The 4963-nt window shown below is 37.9% G+C and overlaps 1 protein-coding gene across 3 annotated transcripts in view; it reads right to left on the reverse strand.

Moving 5' to 3' along the window:
* Positions 1–4963, reverse strand: part of Pdhx (pyruvate dehydrogenase complex component X) — a 62140-nt gene that overhangs the window by 51003 nt on the left and 6174 nt on the right. The window contains exon 2 of one of the 3 annotated variants that reach the window (XM_031371176.1): positions 2517–2639. The exons of the other annotated variants lie outside the window; for them this stretch is intronic. The gene's annotated coding sequence lies outside the window, so the exon portion shown is untranslated. The remainder of the gene's footprint in view (positions 1–2516; positions 2640–4963) is intronic. 3 annotated transcript variants of the gene reach the window in all.

Raw genomic sequence — 4963 nt, forward strand, 5'->3', positions numbered from 1 at the left:
GAGGAGGAAGAGGAAGAAGAAGAAGAAAAGAAAAAGTAGAAGGAGAAGAAGAAGGAGGAGGAGGAGGAAGAGGAGGAGGAGAAGGAGAAGGAGAACAAGAAGAAGTAGTAGTAGTAGTAGTAGTAGTAGTAGTAGTAGTAGTAGTAGTAGTAGTGGTAGTAGTAAGCCAGGGTCTATTTGAAAAGACAGCAACAGAAGGAGTGCTCTCAAACTCCTGTAAAATCAGGTCATTCTAATATCAAAACCTGGTAAAGACACAGCAACAAAAAGAAACCTCTAAACCAATATCCCTGATAAAAAGAGATCCAAAAATGTTTGCTAACATACTTACAAACAGAAAGCAGACATACATCTATAAACACCATTCACTACAATCAAGTTGGCTTTATCCCTGAAATGCTGGAATGTCTCAATATATGCAAGTCAATGAATGTAATAAACAATATAAATGGACTTTAAATAGACACAGACAAATCCTTTGACAAAATCAAAATCCAGTATGCCTTCATAATAAAATTATTAAGAGAATTTAAGACTAGAGGGAATATATTTCAACATAAGCTATATATGAGAAACCCATAGCCAACATCATCATAAACAGAAAAAAGTTTGAAGCAATTCTACTTAAGTCACGAGTGAGACAGGGCTGTCACTCTCCCCACTTCTTATAATTAATATACTTGAAGTGGTAGCTGAGGCAATAAGGCAAAAGAAGGAAATGAAAGAAATAGAAATGGGGAAAGAAGTCGAACATCCCTATCTGCAGAGGACATGATGTACACTAGAGATTCCCCAAGCTTCTACCAGAAAACTTCTAAAAATGATAAATCCTGTAATGTGGCAGGATACAGAAGCAGCTTGCACAAACCCATAGCTTTGCTATACACCACCACCAAGCATACGGAGAAAAAGCTTACTGACACATTCCCAGTCACAACAGCCTCAAAGAAAATAAAATAGAAATAAACCTAACCAAGTAAATAAGGACATATACAATGAAAACTAAACCACTAAAAAAAGAGATAAAGACACTAGAAAATGAAACGGCATCCCACTCATGGATTGGCAGAATTAATATTGTGAAAATGACCATTTTACCACAAGCTGTTTACAGATTCAATACAACAATCAAATTTCCACCTCATTTTTCAGTTATAGAAAAACTATCCTAAAATTCATATGGAACTACAAAAGATCCTAGATAGACAAAAATAATCCTGAATAAAAAGAGCAATGTATTTCAGAGCCATAGTAATTAAACCAGTACAAAAGACACATAGGCTAATGGTGAAGACCTACACACCAACGCATGTAACTCCAGACACTTAATATCTAGCAAGGATGCCAAAAACATAAGCTAGAGAAAAGAAAGCATCTTCAACAATTGGTGCTGGGAAAAACGGATGTCCATAGGAAATCAGACACATATCTAATACCTTGGACAAAAACTAACTCCAAATGTATCAAAGAGCTAACTGTGAAATCTGAAACACTGAAAGAAAACATAGGCAGTGCCCTAAGACGCAGGCGTAGGAAAGGCTTCCTGACAGGAGTCCATTTGCCCAGGATTTAAGGCCAACACTGACAAGTGGGAACTCAGAAAACTAAAAAGCTGAACAGTCAGTCATCAAGTGAAGAGAAAGCCCAGAGGAAGAATCTCTGTTAGCTGTTTCTGAAAGAGGATCAGTATTTTCATAGAAGATAGATGTGTTTACTTAAACATAAACATTAAATCTTGGCTGACTATCTAACAGACATCTTCAATTGAAGGTGAGCCTGGGCTGCAGAGTAAAACCTTGTCTACCTTACTGTTCTACAGACACAATCATCAGGAACTACTCTTGACTTCTCCCAGTGTGGACACTATTTGAATTATTCTACTATTTAGCATGGAAGCTTATGTCATACAGTGGTTACTAGTTCAAATATTAGAGTGATGGAAGAAATAACATGTAACAGCTACGGGAAGAAGTCAGTGGTGTGGAGCTGTCTTCTACACTGCACTACACTCTCTCCACACTACACTGAGTGGGCTCCATCCACGGATATCCTTGCACTTGGCCTTCACTTGAGCTCAGCCTATTGGCACTACAGTCAGCACACTGATGGGAGAGGAGAGTGAAGTCAGAGTAGTTTAGCCACAGCTCCCTGCTTTCAGAGGGATCCCCAGGTGGTGGCTGCATCCTTTACTGTAGGACATGGCATCTCAGACATCTTCCCAGCTGGCTCTCTTTAGGTCAGTGCTGCAACCCTTTAATAGAGTTCCTCATGTTGTGGCAACCTCCAACCAAGCAACCATAAAAATACTGCAAGTGCTACTTCATAATTATAATTTTGCTACTGTTATGAATCATAATGTAAATATCTGTTTCTTCAGTGGTCTATGGTAACCCCTGTGAAAGGTTCGTTTAACCCCCGAAGCAGTTTCTACCCACATGTTAGCAACCACTGCTCTAGGCAGTGGGGGCAGCACCTTGTTCTAAACAGCACACTGAATTCACAAAAATGTCACTTACTAAATTCTTGTCCAATCACCTTTTAGAATCTGTTTCCCATTTGTATTTTCTCAATTATATGGGAAGACTTGAGAGAAAGGCATTTAAATGATGACGAAAAGTTCTTCCCCTTGAGGAAAGAGTCTGAGAAAAAGAAAGCAGAGGCAAAATGTTTATTTTTTCATGATCCTAAATGCATGAGCGACCTTAACCCACACCTGAGTCTAGGCTTCCAATTACTGGGCATATTGAGGTCACTTATGTACATGGACCACTTAGCCATTTATTTATAACTGAAACTTCTATATTAAAATACATCTTTCCTGTTCTCAGATTTGGTAGGTTTGCAAAGCATCACAAATACTCTATAGAAAATAGCCAAGGTGTTCCTGGAAACAGGGTGGTGGTATTTATAGGTAAATTGTGGGTGAGATCCAAGACCCTTTGAAATACAAAATTTTTCAAATATGCATTTTTTTTCTGATAAAGGTAGGGGGCAGGGGTAGCTTTGTGTCAGTTTTCAAAGATATATGTGCCCCTCTCAAAACCAGTGCCAGTAAATTCCCCACAAGACTTCCTTGGATGCCTGCTTGCCAATGTCAGCTCTCCACTAGAAATGTTTCTGTAATGGGAGAAAGTTCTTATGCAGTTACAGAAAAGTGGGGAGGAGATAACCAGCCATAGTACACATATTTCCTACCCCAAGGCCATTAACATAGCTCATTTCCTTTTAATGGTCTGTTGATATCCCAGCATCATCTCTGGGTAGAGGGAACTTAACCCAAGGCCTTGTGTAGAGAATTTCACTCTGTAATCCATACTGGCCTCAAACTCCCTGTCCTTCATCCTCCACCTCCACCACCAGCTTGTTGACTTTCACACATTCAAAGTAGCCAATGCACATTTTAAAGAAGGCTGCTGGGAAGGGTCACACAGTTTCATAGAGTAGAATCTATGTCCTCACACTAAATACTCCAAAGGCTTCAGAAGAGCTTCCATTGGCTAGGATGGGCTGCTTGGCATTAAATCATGAAAAGTAAAATTTTAAATGGATCCCAGTTTATTCTGCAAATTTGCAACAAGGGCAAAAAGAAATCGTCGCCCCATTTACTTTAGCAAAAGAAATGGACATGGATGGGTGTCAGAGTCAAGGGCTACACAGTTTGTTGTCAAAAGCAAGCAAGGCTCAAGGGAACACTAAGGAAATTAGAAACCTATGACTGTAGTGACAAATTTGGAGTTTGGGTTTCTTTGAAGACACAGAAGTATTATAAGAATATGTTCTCATTTTAATCCCAGGTGTGTGATACGAGGCTGCTTTGGGCTGTCTGAAGCAGCAGCAGCTGACTATGATTTGCCTCATGCTCTAGCAGAAGTGTGATTTTAACAGCTGCAGATAATTTCTGCAATTGTGTGACATTTGGAATTCTGGAGGCTTTTCAGAGGATATAAATGCTAGGGTCCTGAGAGGTAGGGTGGGTTCCTGGTTGGATGTTGGCTGGTATTGGTCATGGCTTGATAAGCAGTAGCTGCACAAAGAAGAAAAAACTTGAAGATTAGCTATCTTAACAGTGAAGATCAAACTTGGCCCAAGGAATCTGACACCCTTTTTTCTTTTTAACTTTTATTGCATTATGATGAGAAAAGTTGCATGATTTCAATTAATCTGAATTTGTTAACATTTAAAAATATATTTTAAGTAGATAGAATTAAATCACATTCTTGTTTCCCTTTTGTACCCCCACTTCTCCCAGAGACCCCCCCTTCAATACCCACAATATCTTTTTTGTTATATTCCCTAAAATTTACAAAATATTATAACAATAAAAATAAGTATTATAAAAGTTGTTTGATATAAAACAACAATCAATTTAACACTTATGTAGATGCCTGTCTACAGCAATAGTGAAAATACATTTTTCTCAATATAAATTTTAAATAACTTCAAACATATTAACTGTATATTTCAAAATAATACATCACTACTAGTATTTTCTTAAATGAACATAAATATATGAAGTCTTTTTGTCTGTTTTATATTTAGTAGAGTTTAAAATCTTGGCTCTTACTATGGTACAAGCCCAAAATAAGAACAACTTTTAGACATTAGACTTCATTGTAATAAGGCTGTACTTCAATGACTCTCACATCACCAAAGGATTTTACCTCTATTATAGCTAAGCTGAGAGTTGATAGTTCTGCTGCACCAAGAAATGAATTGTAGGCTCGATTTTTGGCTTCCTGCTATGGTCAAAGCTATTTGACTTGAGTGAGTGACTTTATTCTCAGCCCACAGAGAACAGATTACATTCACTTAAGAAATGGTGTAGGTATTAAGATGGTCTATCCATAAAATCATTCACCAAGTGTTTCAATGAACAATGGTTCTACTTGGAGGGTGGCAGACATTAGGTGAGGGTAAGAATTTGGTTCATTAGCTGTGATAATTTGGAAAAGCATTCATCTCA

This window comes from Mastomys coucha, unplaced genomic scaffold, assembly GCF_008632895.1.
Source record: "Mastomys coucha isolate ucsf_1 unplaced genomic scaffold, UCSF_Mcou_1 pScaffold15, whole genome shotgun sequence".
NCBI lineage: Eukaryota > Metazoa > Chordata > Mammalia > Rodentia > Muridae > Mastomys > Mastomys coucha.